At 37.3% G+C, this 21,389-nt stretch overlaps 1 protein-coding gene across 1 annotated transcript in view; it reads right to left on the bottom strand.

The window, feature by feature from the left end:
* LOC145693704 (uncharacterized) overlaps positions 1 to 20,853 on the bottom strand; it is a 126,102-nt gene extending 105,249 nt beyond the window's left edge. Inside the window, exon 1 of the transcript XR_014132818.1 lies at positions 18,653 to 20,853. The gene's annotated coding sequence lies outside the window, so the exon portion shown is untranslated. The remainder of the gene's footprint in view (positions 1 to 18,652) is intronic.
* Positions 20,854 to 21,389: the final 536 nt, after the last annotated feature.

Below are 21,389 nucleotides of genomic sequence, written 5' to 3'. Positions count from 1 at the left end.
ATACATTTCTACTTCAAATATATTTTATAACCAATTAGTCATACAATAATTACAAATTAAAAAAGTTATATGTTAAATAAAGTACACTCGCTGCAATGAAGGTAACTTTATTTTCTTTACCATCACGAAAATAGATATCCATCATTTACTGTAAACGAGGAGTTGTGCTCCCAGCTTTCTGAAGAATTTCCATATCCTTTTCGCCTTTTCGTAAATAATCGTTCGATATGAATTTTTAAAATATTTGGTAATTTTCTAATTAAAAGCAGTACGAAATTTCCACAAATAACAAACAATAGATTTCTGCTGTATCGTAATGTGTAAATGAAAAGTTTGTGACAACGTTAAGAATATAAACTCATCACTTAAAAAAAAAAAAAAAAAAAATAGTTCCACAATTGTCCTTACGACGCTAGATAGGCGCCGCAATGCTAACACCAATCTGGTAATTACGGACGGTCAGTCATCTATCTTTCCTCTTACCAGACCTCATATTGCTTGACTTCGCTAAACTCACGAGAAGCGATATGCAAGTGAGGCTAAGGTGTTAACTAGCTCTACGATAAGGCTTAGTAATTGTATTGCATGTACAAGGTAATTCTGTATGTGAATAAATTGTTGCAAAGAAATCAAGACTGATATTACAGGGATAAAAAAAAAAAGTAAGGACATTGTAAAAACGCAAAGAAAGCACGTGCGTGACGATCGTTGTAACCCGGAAAAAATTAAATGTTTGGATATGTTTCGTGCTAGTTGTCAAAAACTATGCATGGTGCAGCAATTAGTCCCGCTTTTGTTTGTGTTCAGTTGTGTAAAAGCTTGCGAGTGACGTTTGTTTCATCTTTTTAGCTCCGTGATAATTGGCACGTCTAGCCCTATATGGCACGGCTATCCAATCCCAGTTACGGAAGTTAATATGTTCACAAAGTTGAGTTATATAGAATAGACTAGTCTTTGGCTAGCTGGATACTCTGCCCCCAGACCCCCACGTTTGCTCGGTTTAAGACCTCGAACATCTAAAACCTACAACTCTACCAAAATTCAAGTTTCTTTTGATATTTTAACTATCTAAAAGATAAGATCTTGTATCACAAGAAAACACCCATTTAAAAAACATGGGAATTACTTCATACCCCCAATAGATACCTTAAAAACTAAAGATATTTACTTTTGGCAATTTTCCTATGGATTAGTCCCGGAACTCTACAATCATGCAAAATTTCTTCATTCTAATCCTGCCGGAAGTGTCTAAACATTTTGGGGTGCAGAAGATGTCCCATATAAATAACATTGGGAAGACTTTTCAGTTCCTCATAAAACCTCTCTATGGTTGAACTTTTTTATTTTCGGTGATTTACTTAAGTAGCGCTAACAGAAACGTACAAGCATATCAAATTTCAAGTTTTTATTCCAATTCCAAGTGCCTAAAATATGAGATTATAAGTCCAAAAAAGGGCTAATTTAAGTAACATATAGAATTTCTTCATTCCCTCCTTCGACCCCCTAAAAATTAAAAATATTAACTTTTGGCAATTTTCCTGTGGTTTAGTACTTGAAAGCTACAATCATGATAAATTTCAACTTTCCACATCAACTGGAAGTATCCCTTTATTTTATATCAGTTCATGTAGTTTTATATATAGTTAGGATAGATGTAACGTAATCTTTTGAACATATTAACTTCCGTAACTGGGATTGGATTTCAATATCACTTTGTTGATACATTAAGTACCTTAATACCCGCGGTCCAGTTCAACGATAAGTGTGTTGGGTGCAAGGGGGAGCTAATCTCCTTACCATATAGAAGTGCCAATGATAATGGAGCTAGAAAGATGGAACAAACGCCACTCGCAAGCTTTTACACAACTGAACAAAAACAAAAGCGAGACTAATTGCTGCAACATGCATATTTTTTTTAGATCTAGCTTGAAACATAATCCAAACGTTTAAATTTTTCCGGCTACGACCATCGTCACGCAAGTGCTTTCTTCGCGTTTTTACCATGTCCTCACTTTTTTATCCATGTAATATCAAACATGATTTTTTTTTTTTTTTTTTTTTTTTTTGCAGTAGTTTATTCACGTACAGAATTACTTTCTGGCATAAGCAGCAATTTTTAACACTTTGCCCTCCTGAGATATTACTCCCCAAAAATGGCATCAAAATCACAAAGTTCAACTTTCGGACACCCATAAATATACCGTGCCAGTAGTATCATAGCCGTGAATATTTCTTCAGACTCTTTAGATACAATAGTATTCAGTTCAAAACTTACGAACCCCCCACTTTATGTCATTCCAAAATACAGTGTACGAGTCGTACAGTAAAGTGTAATTTTCTACAGTTTTTCTGGTGATTTCATGTATTGGTATGCAACCCTGCATATTTATTTAGACGCAAAAGTTTATATTCTCCGTGTACCTCAGTCTCTCCACTAAACATTCGTTTTTATTTGGTGTTCGTCTGATTCGTACGTCCTGAGCAACTGTAATTTACGTAAACGCTTGCAAATGCAAAAATTGACACTTCACCGACAACAAAGATGGCCGCCATTTAGGAACACTTGCACATACGAAAACGTGAATGATGTTATTTACCTTCTCATACACACGGTTCGTTACACTCAAATTTTTATAATTTTCGGAGATGGTCGAGCAACCATTTTTGGACCACTTCAGATGGATTGACCTTAAGGTGTTAACTAGCTCTACGATAAGGATCTGTAATTGTATTTTTTATTATTGTTATTATTTCAAGATTAAGTTCCACAATTGTCCCTACAACGCTAGATAGGCACCGCAATGCTAACACCAATCTGGTAATTACGGGCGGTCGGTCATCTATCTTTCCTTTTACCCGACCTCATACTTCTTGACTTCGCTAATCTCACGAGAAGCGATATGCAAGTGAAGCTAAGGTGTTAACTAGCTCTACGATAAGGATAAGTAATTGTATTGTTTTCTTTTAGTTCAAGATTAATATGTGCATTTTTGTTTTACGCGTGTCTCTTATACTATTATTATCAATCCACTTTTCTGATGATCCTTGCTTTATTTTCTCTATTCTTTTAATATTGCTTCTTCTATTTTTTTTCTTTTGTTTTGCTAATAGCTCCGTTTGTAACTATTTTGGAGTTTATGTAGAAACTGAGGTCCGAGATAGCTTTGCCTAAAAATGATTTAACAATTTATGATTTTTATAAGGTATTGTTATTTGTAGAATCCAATTACTTTTGAACATTTTCCTATTTTAGAGGTGGCAAATAATATATTTGTTTAATATTCTATAGTAAATACTATATTCATCAACTCATGAGTTGGCAATTAAGTCAGGCAGTAACATCACGTTTTAGCGCTTCCAATTTCAAGTGGACAACTTCTATAACATTCAAATTTGTGATTCTTTATTCAGAAAAACTCCCAATATGAGGATTCGCCTAAGTTGGTATGTAGACACTTCATTGAAAATGAGCCAACGCGAGTTGCGGCGTTTTCGAAAATTCCACTCTTAAAGGAGGGCAGAGGCAACTTCTAAAATACTGAAATTTCAGTTTCCTTATTTAAAAAAAAAAAGTATCCAATGTTAGAATTTTCTTTAGTTCTCCTTCTTCATTTTTCTACTCCAAGAGTGAGTTTGGAGGTCAGAAAAATAAAAAAAAACATAATTCTCTATCTCTGTCATCGTCTACAATGTCTCGTGTGTCTAAGTAAAGCCATTCTTTCAGATTATCCACGCAATCTTTTCTCCATCTTCTTCTTCCTCCTTTTCCCTCTAGTTTTTCCTGGAGCATCATGTAGTTGTCTCCTCTAATTAGGTGTCCACAATGTAATATTATTCTCCTAATAATAGTTACGTGTATTCTCCTAATAATAGATAATTATTCTCCTAATAATTATCTTTCTTTCTTTGCTTACCTTTCTAAAGACTTCCACGTTGGTTATTTGTCTTGTCCACTTTACCTTGAATATTCTTCTTAGGCACTACACATCAAAAGACTCTATTCTCTAGTACCCCCTTTTTTTCTTGGATCCATGTTTCAGTGTCGTATAACAGTATGGACTTTGTATGTAGTAGTTTAACATACGACCCTCAAGCTTAAAATTTAATATAGCTTCACACAAGAAGTTTGCTATTTGTTTGACTATTTTTTATCATTATTATTCTCCTTACAATTTAGTATTTCTGACTGTTATCTTCATAGAAGTAATTTTCAAAGTAACCAAATTTGTTTACTTGTTCCAGGTTTTTATTGTTTAAATTTATATTGAATGTAATTTTTTTCCCTACTTATGCACATTATCTTGGCTTTATTGCTATTGATTTTGAGGCTCATAGCTTCATTTTTAGCTTCCATTTCATTCAGAAGATTCTTACGTCTTGCACTGAAGTTCTAATAATGATCAGATCTTACCTGCATACCTTAAATTACCAATTATTTAATCATTAATTTTAATTTCTTCTGTTCTCCCTTCCAATGATTGCTTAATTATTCCTCAGAACATTAATTGGAAAGTATTGGGAAGAAAACTTACTTTGCTCCTTTTTTATTATCAATAAATTCTGTCAATTTATTTATTTTTGGTTCCAGTATGTATTTTATATGATACTGATGTCCCATGATTCAGTGTTGTTATTTAGAGAATTCTTGATTAGTTTGCTATATCTTACTTTATCAAAAGCTTTCTTAAGTCGATAAAGCAGAGAAAAATGGGTATACTCATTTCTACATTTCTATTGCTTTTCTTCGCTTTGTGATAAAGTGAAAATGACTACTCTGGTGCCTATTTCCTTCCCGAATCCAAATTGTGTGTTGCTTATCAGGGTTTTGAGTTTACAGTATATCCTGTTGTGCATTATTATAAGTAGTATTTTACTGACATTTGACGATAAACAATTGTTCTGCGTTCAGTTTGTTGTTCACGTGTGTTGAGTTTCTGCGTTTTATAGGCTTCTTAGAATGGAAATTTTGATTGATATATTGAATTCTTTTGTTACGTTTTCTGTCATAGGATTGCTGTTAGTTATTTCTTAATTTTCTTCCCATATTCTGAACATTTCTGTATGTATTGTATCAGGGCCAGTTATTTTCCTTCCTTTAAATTATTTTATTGCACATTCTACTTCTTTTTTCAACAAATTTCAATTTTATTTATATATTTTATTTATTTATTTATTTTTACAAATGAGAAAGCAGCTGTTCTTTATAGGTATTTGGGCGCTAAACACAAAAATCACAAAACATGTCTCTTGGTTCAGGTTTCCGAGTGAATCGACTGATTAGTTTTACATTTATTGCAATGGAATGTTATGTAATTATGTTACGCATATACAGTATTGCAAGGTTTATATTGACAATTATCAATTGAACTGTGTACTTCCGATTCGATTTGGTACTCATATCGTCCTATCAATCACATTATAACAGTTAAAAAGGATGTGAACTATCCACCTTCCTTTCCTTTGTAAAGGGAAGCATGGGTTAATAACTGTTTTAATGACGGCTTGGTGACCGTCACTGTGTTTGCTTCTTGACTGTCATTGAAGTTATTTCATTTTATCAACAATGTTATCTGCTGTTATGGTTACGTATTTACATTTAATATCATTATAATGCCCGGACCTGTAGTAGCAAACTAGATAATTTATGTTACAATTGTGGGGATGTGATTTGTGGATCGAGGAGGAGCCCATTGAACTCAACAATACAAAAGAATATGTGCTTTGCTTGTGATATTGGAGACGAAGATAAAACTTGAGTTCTACATATGAGTTGTATAGGATGTTCATTAACACTGAATTGCTTGAATACATGGGAAAAGTCTCAACACATTTTAATATGCCTTCATATGGTGTGAACCACCATGTTGCTGATTGGTATTTCTGCATGACACTTTCCTTGAAGAAATATATACGTACAGGAACGAAAGATACATAAATACCTTGTAATACCATTCGTCATTCGCCTAGTGACCAATGAATAAGGCTTGCCTGTTACTGGTCCCTCAATTAACATTCTTACAACCAGTGTTGAAGATGATGAATTACAGAGTCATGGATATACAAACTTATTAGTCCACCAGTAACGCAGATCCTACTTCTATGTCAACATCTTTCTCCAGTGAGCCACATAGTATTTGACAATACGAACTCGCTGAACGGTTGGAAATTTGGAACTGTAAGTGTAAAGCAGAATTGTTAGCATCACGTTCGCAACTATGGAACCTTCTCGCCTATACAGTAAGCGCATTAATTTTTCGAAATGGTCAAAAACAACTACAATGGTATTTCCGCAGTGTAGATGATATAACATTTTGTTTATAAATATTGAAGCAGCGCTACAAGAACTGAACATTCCCTACATACCAGATGAGTGGAGACTCTTCACGGATGCATCCAAAACAAATCTTAAGGAGTCATATTACATAATAGATACAAGAGTCCTTCGTTCAATCCCTGTTGCATATGCAACCCTAGGTGAAAATAGTTATCCCATATTAAAAAGTATTCTAAGAGATAAAAGCTACAATAAATGTGAAAATTTCAAACTTATTGCGATTTTACTCAGTTTACAAGAAGGGTGCACAACGTATTGTTATAATATAGGTGGGACATGCCGCGCGAAACATATACATACATTACAGGGAGAATGGGGTAGCAACGACTATCAGCTTTGTTTTCTGGTACAAAAATGTTGCGAACGAACCCTTAATGTATTCTAACAAATTTGTACTGTCACAATTGCACATAAAGCTAAGACTTACGAAGGTATTTGTAAAGGCCTATGACTAAGAATGAATTCTATTTTAACCATTTTGCTATAAGTTCCCAAGTCTAAGTTCCGAGATCAGACAGGGGATATATTTATTACGCCAGCTTTCAGAGGACCAACAGTTAAATCCATTCTTGCTTCTCATGAATAACATGCTTGGTATCGTTTCCGGAATGGTACAATACTGTTCTTGAGAAACAAAAGTGCTGACAATTCCGTGGACGTTGTGAAAGAACTAATACTTACTTACGAGAAAATTGCAATTTGACAGTCACGATACATTTCCTACATTCCTAAGCACGAGTAGATTTCTTCCCTTAGAACTGTTGTGCATTTAGTGACGAACATGGGGTGATTCGACCAGAACACTTCAGTACTTGAACAGTACTTGAACAGTTCATACAAAAGGTAGTGGAAAGTTGCGATGTTAGCAGACACTTTATATGGTTTTCGTGTTCAGAGCCCAAAAATCTATAAAGAAGGGCTACTGTCATCTTTGTAAAACTTCCATTATTGAACAGTATGAAGGACCATCAATATCATCTATAAAATAATCGTATTAGTTCTACGTATCATCATCATAGGGTCACTCTATCTGAAGTGGTCTAAAGATGGTGAAAATGGTTGCTCGACCATTTCCGAAAATTATAGAAATTGGAGTGTGATTGTGTATGAGAAGGTCAATAACATCATTCACGTTGTCGTATGTACAAGTGTTCCTGAAGGCCGTCATCTTTGCTGTCGATGGAGTGCCAATTTTTGCATTTACAAGCGTTTACGAAAACTACACTTGCTCAGGACCAGGGCCGTGCCATGGAAAATCAGCTCCCGGGGCTAGAGTATACGACGGCGCCCCCTTATATATATTCCAAGCAATTTTTCCTATCTTTTTTCCTTTTTTCTCCCGAAATTTTCGCACCCTTACTTCGGCGCCCGGGGCCGTCGCCCCGCTCGCCTCCCCCCTCCCACGGCACGGCCCTGCTCAGGACGTACGAATCAGACGAACACCAAACAAAAACGAATATTTACAGGAGAGATTGAGGTACAAGGAGAATATAAAATTTTGCTTCTAAATAAATATGCAAGGTTGAGCATTTCAACCCAATACATGAATCACCAGAAAAACTTCAGAAAATTACACTTTACTGTACACTGTATTTTGGAATGGCATAAAGTGGGGGATTCATAAGTTTTGTGATGAATACTATTGCATTAAAAAGTCTGCAAAAATATCCACACTATGATATTACTGGCACCGTAGATTTATGGGGGTCCGAAAGTTGAAGTTTGTGATTTTGATGCCATTTTTGGGACGTAATATCTCAGGAGAGAAAAGTGCTAAAAATTGTTGCTTAGGCCACAAAGTAATTTTGTATGTGAATACATTATTGCAAAAAATCAGGACTAATATTACATGGAGAAAAAAAGTAAGGGCATGGTAAAAACGTGAAGAAAACAGGTGCATGACGATGGTCGTAGCCCGGAAAAAAAATAAATGTTTTGATATGTTTCATGCTAGATCCCAAAAACTACGCATGGTTCAGCAATTAGGTCCGCTTTCGTTTGTGTTCAATTGTGTAAAAGCTCGCGAGTGGCCTTTATTCCGTCTTTCTAGCTTCTTGAGCATTGCCACGTCCATATGGTAAGGGGTTAGCTTCTCCTTGCACCCACGACACCCAGAAGTTAATGTGTTCACAAGGTTGCGTTACACCTATCTATCCTATCCTGTTGAAAATGGCGTATTTGTGGAAAATATGCAAAATGATTATTGTTTCCCTTATTTTCTATAGCATTACAGCAATAGCTTTTAGCAGCTGTAATTACAAGTTCTCGCAATTACACGATTTAAGCAGTGTTCCAAACTTCAGCAATGTTTATCATATCATAGGAACAGTTTGAGATATCCAAGTGCTGTAAACGGCAAAATGATTTACATATTCATTACAAACCATACAAGTAACTAAATATGATACTTATCTCAGTATTTTTTTTTCGAAATAAAGGCTTTCAAAAAAATTTAAAATTTCAAGCCCCAGTAACTTCGTTCCTATTCATTCGAAACAAATCATACATGACCATGGTATCCAACACTAAAGTACTTTCGATGTGCATTATCCTGTGTATCTCCGTTATGCTGTATTTGTGTTAGAGGCTTCCGAACTTTGGATGCTTGTGATATATAATATTCTTAGTTTACAACACTGAAAAATAAAATTGTTATTTTAAGTTTACATTTGAAACGTTGGTTTGAAATGTGTAATAATCTCACGTATTGCCATTTGTAAAAATATAACTTTATATTGCGTTGGCAACACTGTTTGTTGGGTCTTTCTGTTTAATACATACATAGGTATCCCTCTCCTTATACTTGCTTCGTGCAAAGTTTCGCTTTTCGGTTTTTTTGGTTTGTCCGTTATAGCGGAAGGTCAAGATAAATTGTCCACCCTGTAGACGTGGCAATGATCATGGAGCTAGAAAGATGGAACAAACACCACTCGCAAGCTTTTGCACAACTGAACACAAACAAAAGCGGGTTTAATTGTTAAACCATGCGTAGTTTTTGGGATCTAGCATGAAACATATCAAAACATTTAAATTTTTCCGTGCTACGACCATCGTCACGCACCTGTTTTCTTCGTGTTTTTACCATGTCCTCACTTTTTTCTCCATGTAGTATGTTCTGATTTTTTTTTTTTTTTGCAATAGTTTATTGACATACAAAATTACTTTGTGGCCTAAGCAGCAATTTTTAGCACTTTGCCCTCCTGAGATATTACGCCCCAAACATGGCATCAAAATCACAAACTTCAACTTCCGGAGCCCCATAAATCTATAGTGCCGGTAGTATCGTAGGTGCAAATATTTCTGCAGACTCTTTACATGCAGTAGTATTCAGCACAAAACTTATAAACCCCCCACTTTATGCCATTCTAAATTACAGCCCCTTTAAAAGTGTAATTTTCTGTATTTTTTCTAGTGATTTCGTGTATTGGTTTGCAACCCCGCACATTTATTTAGAAACAAGAGTATATATTCTCCTTGTACCTCAGTCTCTCCTCTAAACATTCGTTTTTGTTTGATGTACATCTGATACGTACGTCCTGAGGAATTGTAGTTTTCGTGAACGCTTGCAAAGGCAAAAATTGACACTTAACCGACAACAAAGATGGCCGCCATTCAGGAACACTTGTGCATGCAACAACGTGAATAATGATATTGACTTTTTCATACACAAGGTTCATCATACTCAATTTTTTATACATGCTCGTGGGTTTTCTCGGGGTTCTCCCGTTTCCTCCCACTTTCTTCATTCCACCATTTCACTCATTTCTCATTATCACCGTCTCCTTTAGCCTAACCGGCATAACCGTGGGACGTTAAACTTAAATATTTCATTTTTCATTTCAATTTTTTATAATTCTTGGAGATGGTCAGCAACCACGTATGGACCATTGTTTTTTTTATTTCTTCTTTATCAGTTGTTATTGTTCCATTTGCTTTCTCAATGCACCCTATGTCGTTATATTTCACTTAAAAAAGCAATTAATCCTACTATATAGCATTCCATAGTTATGACATTTTTACAAGTGTTCTTCACATATTCATTTTGTCCAGTTTTCTTTTGCTAAATTGCATTTTGATCTGATTTGTTTCTATACCTTATATTATATTCCCAAAATCATCAAACGATGAAAAGTTTAAAATTATTAAACACTAATATACATCGTGATTTCTCCTTGTGAAAATTCTATCAAGATTAACAATACGATACAACCACGAAAAACAACACGTCCTACGCAAACGGATTTTTCAGTGGCATCAAAACATAAAAACCTTCAAAGTGATAATATCAAGCTTATTCAAGGTGATGGTGTCCAAAACATATTAGTTAAAATCTTCAAGGTGTCTATTTTAAATTGAAAAAAAAAACATATTTTCCAGAATAAACAGTGCCTTGTTAAAACTAAAACAGTTTTTAGTGATACTATAAAACCAGGCATTTTTAAAAATTATGATCATTCGACCTACACCTGCTAAGAGTGTGGTATAGTACAATTATTCTGCGTCCAGAGGAACCACCCAGGACTGACAGCGGTGATGGAAGGCCTGTGTTTGTGAGTATGAGCTTTGCGCTGATGAACCTTTACATGACATAAATGTCGTGAGGGGAGGACTACAAGACATTATAAACACACGAGAGTATCAGGGATTTCTCCTTGATAGACCCTACCATCGTACTACTTATATTTCACATCATGATATTGTAAATATTGTTTGTATCTATATCGTTTACATTTATGGTGACGGTTTTAATAAATACCACAAATATATGACACTTGTCATTTTATTAAAATTCTGACTACTTAACGTGACAGTTTATTGTTGCTACATTCAGTAACATAATTAGTATCGTATTATTAGTAGCTTATTAAACATATTATGGCTCCCCCAGAGGAATCTCTCTCGTGTGGTTCTTAGTGTCTGTGTTCCTCTTTTCACACATATAAGGCACTTTTTTGCTTTGTTAACTCCATTGTGGTCATTTCATTTCTCACATTCTCTTGTCATGCCCACGACTCGCAGTCAGGCTTCTTTCATTCCCTTAAACACACCTCAAGCTCAAAATTCAAACAATATGGCAGGTATCTCTTCCATCATTCCCGATATATACAGTGCGTCCAAGGAACAACGCGCGGATTTATTTTTACAAAATTTTTTGAAGATCGCACTGGTCAATAACTGGGATGACTCAAAATGCATAAAGATTTTCGAAAAGTCCCTTTCTGGACCCGCTCAACATTGGTTCTCCACCCAAAATCTCTCTACCCTTCCCTGGTCAACCGTCCAACAAAAATTCCTAAAACAATTTGGCGACGAACAGGTTCCACGATCTCGCATTCATCAGTATAGGGCTCGAGTTCAACTCCCTAATGAACCACTTTCTCATTACGTTTTCGCAAAGAAATTTCTGGCAGATCAGGCATACACGCAATTAGATTTTCAGGAGTTTCTTTTAGAATGCGTGTCGAGTATGACACCCGAGAACATACGTTGGTTTGGCACTCGCACCATATCTGACTATCCCACATTTATTGATGAGGTTACAACCTTAGAACGCACTCAGCTCATGGCCCAAAAGCGAGAAACGGACTCTTCCTTTTCACGCCAAACTTCAGATGTCCCAACTTCTAGCGCGATTCAAGAACTAACTCATCAAGTTTCACAGTTACAGCTTCATCTCAACACCCTTTCAAATTCTCAACCTACCTCTGTTCATTTCGCTCCTACCCGTTCTCGTTCTCCTAGTCCTCACAATCACAACACCCTCTCTCCTAACCATAAATCCCTTCCCTTTCCACGGTCCCTCTCACCCCATCCGCCGTCCTCCTGTCTCCAACATTCTCATTCCACCAATCCGACCTCTTCTTCTTCTAACTCGTGTACTCATTGCTCCACACACCCATATCATTGTTGTCAATGTACCGCCTCCTCTCATTGTCAAACTGTCCCTCAGTCTCCCCCAACTCGTAACACTCCACGAAATGATCACAATAACGACTCTCGTAAAGGCAAGAACAATAAGCGTTTTAATAAGCATTCTTCCCAACCCCAAAACGTCTATACTACACAACAGCCAACCATACCCATTCCCCCATATCCATTCTATCATCCCTTTTTTCAATATCCTACCCCTACCCACCTACCCTCACTCCCCTCCCCTTCCCCTGTCTCCACAAACTCTCGTACCAATAAACCAAAAAACGCCAAAAATTAGCGCGAGAGCGCACCAGTCTCCTCGCGCTTAATTCTCCCTCATCCCCTTCTTCCCCTCCCTCTTCCTCAGATTACCTCCAATTACCGTTGCACTTCAAAGGCAAATTACCTTACGTAAAAGCCCGTTGCATGACCAAGGATGTTTTCTTTTGCCTTGACTCTGGTGCTGAAGTCAGTCTCTTTCCAGCCGACCAACTCGACCCTTCGGTTCGTACTTTTAAGCTTCACACGGTTCTAAATAGTCTTTCATCATCTCCGGTACATCTCTCCCGTGCTACCATTCTCAACTTAAATTTTAATGGTCATCAATACTCTGTACTTTTTCGTTTGGTTCCTTTCAAAAACTTTCCTGCTATCCTTTCCAGTAAATTTCTTCAAGACCATCAAGCAACCCTTGATTTTGACAAAGGCATCCTATCATTACGTCATCTAGGTCGCATGCCTCCAGCCGATAATGCAATACACAGCGTTAATACAAACACATTTCACTTTTTCAAAAAACATCCCACTCCTCACATTGTTTTTCAAGCACGTAGGAGACTTGTCATACCACCCCGTTCAGCTAAAGCAGTTCCTCTCAAGGTTAACGGTCACTTTCCAAATACATCCTTCCGGCTACATACTCCTATCTTACGAAACTTAAGTAACTGTTATATGACGCATGCTGTTGTTTCCATAGATAACCTTGTTTTGCCACTTGCAAACGTCTCGTCTCGTCCCCAGATTATAAAGGCCAATACTCCCATTGTTATTGGTTCTATATTTTCACCACCGGAACAAAACACTAACGCTTACACCATCAGACAGGTTCATTTTCCCACGGACGAGGACGCTTCACGACACAAAGCACAACGCCTTAAACAAATCGGTCATCTCATTGACATTAACAAATTTCACTTTTCCCCTGACATGAACGAACATCAAACTGCTCAAATGAAGGCGCTACTTTCTGAATATGCTTTTCTTTTTCAATGGCACGACAATGATTTTACAAAAATACCCACCTTTTCGGCCACGTTAGACTTAGAATCAGACGTTCCCTTTCAGTCCCCCCAATTCGTCATTCCACACAGACTTAGACCGCGAGCAAGAGAGCTCGTCCTGCGCCTCATTAATCAAGGAGTGTTTGAACAATCAGATTCTCAGTATAGAAATAACATATTATTTGTTTTAAAACCAAATTCCAAAACTGAGCTAAGGGCCGTTTTTGATCTCAGGGGCCTTAACTCCCGTTCCAGAACAATAGCTTCTCCTTTAGAAGATATACAGGACGTTCTAGAGTCTCTTTCTGACTCAGTTTGGTTCAACTCCTTTGATTTACACTCCAGTTTCTATCAATTAGACTTAGATCCCAAGGACAGACCGGCCACTGCGTTCTCCATTAAGGGTCTTTCTCTCCCTTTCAATCACCTTCAGTTGACATCTGTTCCTCAGGGTTTCAAAAATGCCTCCATTTTACTTCAACAAGCTCTTCAAACCATTTATAGGGACATCTTCCCCAACAATATTACATCATTCGTTGACGACATGTATGTCCACGCAGATTCATTCGATCAGATGATGATTGTGCTTCGTGCCTTCTTTCAGCAAGCCGCCAAACATTCTCTGCTCTTTAACATTAAAAAATCAGTTCTCGGATCAAAAAGAATTAAATGTTTAGGCCATATTATTGACAATCACACTCTACAACCTGACCCTGATAAGATTTCGGCTTTAGCTCAGGCACCCAGACCGGCCACTCTCAAAAGCCTCAAAAGCTGGTTAGCCAGTGCAAATTTTTTCCGACGTTTTTTCAAAAATTTTTCCATCATTCTTGCACCCCTTTATCAGGCTCTGTCAAACAATCCTAAAAAGCTCATCTGGACTCCTGAGCGCGTTCAAGCGTTTGAAACAATGCAGAAACTTCTAACCTCACCCCCCGTACTTGCTCTATATTCAACCCGCAATACACACCACATTCTCATGACAGACGCCGCATCAGTAGGCGTCGGGGCGGTGTTATTACAGAAAGATCTCACTACTAACGTTGTGCAACCTGTTTGCTATGTCTCTTCCAGACATCCCAAAACCGTTTCCCCCCTTCCCATCTTCCATCAAGAATTATATGCAGTGTACTTTTCTCTTCGGAAATTAGAAAAATATTTGTTAGGCCACCATTTCACCCTAGTTACTGACAATATTTCTCTTCTTGCCGTTCGGAAAACAATTGTTCCATCCCCAAAAATTTTGAGATGGTTAAACTACATTAATACATTTGACTTTACAATCAAACATGCAAAAAGCCATCAGAACCCCATAGCTGATTATCTTAGTAGGCATCCTGCTCCTCTTACGCAAGACACGATAGACATGGACAATGAAGTTGTGCCTGATTCTGTACTTCTAACTATCGATAACAACTTGGATCTATCTCGCCTACAGGGTGAAGATAAATTCTTCTCCAAAATTATCGAGACTCTTAACAAACGAGACGAGACAGATCCTTCATTCCAACGTCTCAACAAACAATACGTTATTCAGAAAGGCATACTTTACAAAAAACTGTACCGAGTACCTAACTCTCGATTACTGCTCTGCGTACCCGATAGTCTTAAACCAGCTTTATTCGATGAGTATCATGACTCAATGACTCACATAGGTTTTACCAAGATGTATTGGATGTTGCGATACAAGTATTTCTTTCCGCGCCTAAAATCATGGCTAGCTCAGAAACTTAAATCATGTAAAGGCTGCGCCATCTTTAAACGCAATTACATGCCTAATAACCCCACAATTCAGCGTTTTCCTCAGTCAGGCCTATTTGAAACCTTTTCTTTGGACCTAGCAGGCAAGCTAATACCCAGCGATCCCGAAGGTTTCCAATACTTTTATGCAGCTACGGACCACTGTACTGGATTCACCATTACTCATCCCATAACAACTCCAAACAGCGACAACTTCATCAATTTCATCACAAACCATATCATTCTTCCATATAATACTCCTCGCACAATCTACTTAGATCTTCAGAGTTCACACCGGTCTACCGTATCGTTAAACTTTCTCAAGTCTCTTAACATAACAGTTAAGTACGGCCTACCCTATCAACATCGTTCTCTAGGCACAGTCGAACAAAGATTAGGCTCCTTGCAAACGAGTCTCAAATTTCTGTGCCAAGACAACCAGAAATTTTGGCCTCGCTTCCTTGCGCATGCCACTGCGGCTCTGAATAAATCACCCTTAACTTCCATTGGTCTCTCTCCTCATTTTCTCCTCTATGGCGTTCATCCCACCTTACCATTAGACAATTTGCTACATGTTCAACAAGAAACTTTGAATACTAATGATCGCCTACTTGCACTCAAAGAAATGAGGGACCTCGTTGAATTTCGAAAACACCAAGTTTTCACTGATCTGAAGAAGCGCATTGAGAAGGTCAAAAATCCAACACAGTTCTTCCCTGACAGTTTAGTTATGGTCTTAGATACCTCAACAAAACCTAACACTTGTAAGCCATTATCCCGTCTTTATAAGGGACCCTACAAAGTGATTTCGAATGTCTCGGCTGATGAGTATCTTCTAGATATTGATGGGAAGCCAACGGTCATTGCTAAGACCCGTTTGAAACTGTACATCCCACCTACAAACCCAGACCCCGAATTTGAGTATAAGTACAAGCGCTTCCTCAGTACCTCTAAATAGGATCCGACCACACATTACTTCAAAACCCAACTACCAATTACATTTCACGTTATGTTTTGATTATCTAATTTAACGTTCCTAGTGAAACATGATCCCTTTCTGTAGTACCACACTGGCAAAACTTCCGACTTTGTCTCTCGTTATGCCATAATTACAGATACAGGTAGGCAACACACATTACAGGCAATATTTCTCCCGTGCGGCATTTTTTTTTCTTCCGGTAGTTCATTATTATTGCATATGCTTCGTCTCCTGTTTTAGGCAACCCGCTGTACATGTACTATTTCTCCCGTGCAACAACTCCTAGTTACGCTCATAACAAACTCTACGCTTTTCCTTCTCCCCATAAGCAATATACCGGCATCATTCATTATTCACGTCATTTTTCTTTCCTAGACGCGTAAGGAAAGACTTTCCATCTCATTTCCTTCTTGCGTCCTTTTTCGGGAACGGCTGGTCCGACCCCACTTGATATCACTAAGGTCGCTAGGACGAAATGCTTTCTCTCATCCCACACCCATACATTACAGTCAATATATCACAATTATGTGACTTTTTTTCTCTCTCTTCTTTCAGGTTTATTCTCTCCATCCTATTTGTATCAGCTTCAGGCACGTTCATGCCACAAGGCGTACAGTTTGTTAATGGCATTGACTATATTCCCCTTCCCCAAGCGATCCCCTATTCCCAAACCTTTCCTTTAATCTATAACATTTCAACACCTACCTTTCAGTCCATCAATTCAACCATAGAATGCAAAACTAATACTTCCCGGTTGTGTAGCCATTTTCAAGATTTTCTATCCTCAATAAATTCTCTGTCTAATGACATTCAAACTTCTACATACTTGGTTAAATTTCTTTCTAACGGAACCCCTTCTTCAAGGACTCCGAGACCCCAAAGAGGTCTTTTTAACTTCATCGGATCAGCATTAAACTTTCTCACAGGAGTTGCTACTGAAGACCAAATACATTCAACTAAAATTAATTCCGAACAACTAAAGACACACGTACAAGAGCTTGAAAACCATGAATCTGTTCTCAGTTCTAAATTTTCTGATATTTCTCATCAGGTTGCAACACTTGCTGAACAAACTTCTTCTTCCTTCAAAGATGTGCAAACAACGGTTTCTGCTCTCATTGCCGATGAGACACGCCTACTTGAAGCCATGCGCACGGATCACTCCTCTTTTGTTACTTTCTCTAAAATGTATTTAAAATTTGACAACGCGATCCTCCTTATGCTTCGTCAGTTACTTTACTTAATTAATTTTAACGACATTTTTGACCAATGTAAAGAAAACCGGTTATCTCCTCAAATCATACCAGTTCATCAGTTACATTCTGACTTACATGATTTTAATCTCAAATTGGTTTCAAAAAATTTACGCGTCAATCCCGTTTTGACAGCACCGATCATTTACACCCTACCCCTTACCACTTGCTATTTCTTTCCCGATCATATCATTTTACACGTAAAACTCCCTGCTATTCCCCTCCATACGCTACCACGTTTATTTAAATTAGTTCCCTATCCGGTTGCGTCAGCTCAACAAAATTGCTATTTACAGCTTCCTTCCAATTTTGTTGTCTTCATGGATAAGCAAGCTATCCCTTTTTCTCCGGCTGATCTTACATCTTGTTCCTTCTCATTTAAACATTTCTTGTGCAAAATCCCTACTATTTATAATCATACAATAGCTTCTTGTTTACACACTTTGAAATATCAACATATATCGGGCTTACTAAAAAACGCCTGTTCTTACAGCTGCACCCTCACACAACAGTTTACCATCACCCAAGTAGACGATCATCAATTTATTTTAACCCGACCACCCAACAACCTTCATTATCTTTTCCTTAATGGCACTGCCACGCCATTATACATTAATAATTCTTTAAATCTCCGTGTTACTTTACCCTGTGACACAAGCCTCCATTCAGGAATTATCGAACTCATACCCCGCTCTCATTTCTGTCTTCCGACCACAATCATTCCTGTCCATTTAGTCCTTCATCATATCCATATCATTGATTCCGATTTACTCCTCTTACCCGCTGATAGGATTCTCCCTTATAACTCCCTTCAAAATCTTCCCCTTAATTTTAGCCACCGCATAACACCAATCACAGCTACCAATTCTTCCTATAAACCGCCAACTTGGCTTTCCTGGCTTCCCACGGACGACTATCCCACCATCTCTATCTCCTTCTCTCTCATCCTGTTTTCCCTCTCTATGATGAATACCCTCTTCATCTATATTTTACATCGTCGTACACACCAGTTACCTTTATCACCTACCACAACTCAGCCACCCGAACTAATTCCCCTTAACTCACGTTAACTCTCCTTCCGCATCTCTTCCTAAAAAAAAAAAAAAAAAAAAGACAATCTGAAAACTAAATCAAACAACTTTTTGGTACTTACCTCGTACCCTGTCCTCCGCCATTTGCATTCCTCGTTCTAGATATCTTAACAAATCCTCTCATTATGATGTTAATAAAACACAAACCCACCACCACACATTCGCGGACGGCACACATTAATTGCCATTGCTACTCGCGTCTCCATTTTTTTTTCTTAACACCCGTATACAAGCTCCTTTTGCTCACGACTGGCAACCTCATGCAGTTTCTCCCGAATCATTTGTCTTCCAGGTCAACTTACGGTACCTTGGCCAGGAATAAACTACGTCTCACTAATATATATATATATATATATATTTTCCTTCTGTCCTACTTAATGGCAAATTCACTCTTCATTTCTATACTTCTTCTACTATAACGGAATCTTTCGCTATCCACGACCATACTTCCGTACACAGCACACACAGTAATAGTAAACATGATCATAAAAAAAAAAATCAATAAATAAATAAATAAATAAATAAAAATAAAATAAGGGGCTCGTCTCTTACAATTTTTTTTTTCTCTCTTTTCTTTTAGCATCCTCTTCTTTCTGGTTATACCCGGTGTTGCAGCTGCCGACTTTATTCCCATATCTTTATACATTGCAATCCCCCTCAACTTTCTCTTCTTTATCATTGGTGGCTTCTTTTACATCAAGTTTTTTTTAACTCATAAATTTCGTCGCTCCTTTACCCACCCAACGCCTACCAGCCACACTTACACCGTATCTTACACACCTCCCGCCGCTCCGAACCCAATCTATCTTCCTCTTTTTCATACCAATAACGTCACACACCCCGGAATCTCCGTATCTCCCTAAAGATTGATCAGGTGCCTTCTTCATTACAGTTCGCCATTATACATATTTTTACGTTATCCCTTTTGTTCCTTGTACGTTACTTTTGCAATTATCTCTTCTCCCTCTTTTCTTTCTTTTAGTCCTTTAAAAAAAAAAATAGGTTTTCACAATGGTCTTTAACAAGTAATTCAGTGCCTCCTGTCATGTAATTTCTTTTCCGCATCCGGCCTATTTTCACAAACGCACCTGGGCTACCCATCATCTTGCTACCCGTTTCCATGGATGATGCCTACCAAGTCGCAGTTTCCTTTTCTGGATGATGGACCTCTCGACTTCCAGACCACAAGATGCTGTCCATTCTGGCTCAAGGATCAAGCCTTCCAGATAGCAGACTTCCAGGAGATAGCCCTTGACTCTCGACGTGCTGCACCACCACGATCAGGATTTCCCGAGTTCCAGCCTTCCCGGATACACTATTGGGATCACGCTCGACATCTACACGGATCCAGCAGTTTTAGTGATTTTTTTTTCTTCTCGTGTGTGTGTTTACTAGTGCCTCCTTCCTCTAGTGTTTTTGTTTCTTTCTTTTGTGCACCAGCCTCATGGTTATAAAAGTCAAACGATGAAAAATTTTAAGGGATTCCATGTCACTGGTTCTCATGAACAGTTGACCATTGTACTTTATTAAAAGGGGGATTATTATATTCCCAAAATCATCAAACGATGAAAAGTTTAAAATTATTAAACACTAATATACATCGTGATTTCTCCTTGTGAAAATTCTATCAAGATTAACAATACGATACAACCACGAAAAACAACACGTCCTACGCAAACGGATTTTTCAGTGGCATCAAAACATAAAAACCTTCAAAGTGATAATATCAAGCTTATTCAAGGTGATGGTGTCCAAAACATATTAGTTAAAATCTTCAAGGTGTCTATTTTAAATTGAAAAAAAAACATATTTTCCAGAATAAACAGTGCCTTGTTAAAACTAAAACAGTTTTTAGTGATACTATAAAACCAGGCATTTTTAAAAATTATGATCATTCGACCTACACCTGCTAAGAGTGTGGTATAGTACAATTATTCTGCGTCCAGAGGAACCACCCAGGACTGACAGCGGTGATGGAAGGCCTGTGTTTGTGAGTATGAGCTTTGCGCTGATGAACCTTTACATGACATAAATGTCGTGAGGGGAGGACTACAAGACATTATAAACACACGAGAGTATCAGGGATTTCTCCTTGATAGACCCTACCATCGTACTACTTATATTTCACATCATGATATTGTAAATATTGTTTGTATCTATATCGTTTACATTTATGGTGACGGTTTTAATAAATACCACAAATATATGACACTTGTCATTTTATTAAAATTCTGACTACTTAACGTGACAGTTTATTGTTGCTACATTCAGTAACATAATTAGTATCGTATTATTAGTAACATATTAAACATATTACTTATTGTATCTCTGCTTATCACCGTTTTCGTATTCTTTCCTTTCCTCCATCATTATTAATATTTAATCAGTTATCCATTCTCTTTTATTTTTTTCTTTTCTTTAATATGTAGAACAATTTCTATCGTATTTTTCATATTTTTCAATCTGTTCCATTTTTCATCTGGATTAATTAACACTGTACGAGTATTCCCAAGATATGATAATTTATCTATCTACAATTTGTTGTTTTTGCTCTTTTGCCTTATAAATATCCTTCACCACTTGGAAGTTAATTTTAGTTATTGGGTGTTGGTTTTTTACAATTATGTTTTTCAACTTCAGATTGCAATAATTTACAAGCAGTTTACGATCTGAGTTGAAATCTGCATTAAGGTTAACTTTTGCATTGATGACCATATTTCTGAAACAATAATTTAGTACCACATAGTCGATCTGATTCCTCGCTACTCTTTCGTCATCATATGTGGGTGATACTTCAAG

This window comes from Thermobia domestica, chromosome 1 (genome assembly GCF_964235325.1).
Source record: "Thermobia domestica chromosome 1, izTheDome1.hap1.1, whole genome shotgun sequence".
In the NCBI taxonomy this organism is placed as follows: Eukaryota; Metazoa; Arthropoda; class Insecta; order Zygentoma; family Lepismatidae; genus Thermobia; species Thermobia domestica.
The sequence above is the reverse complement of the archived record's forward strand: the minus strand, read 5'-3'. Positions and strand labels throughout refer to the sequence as shown.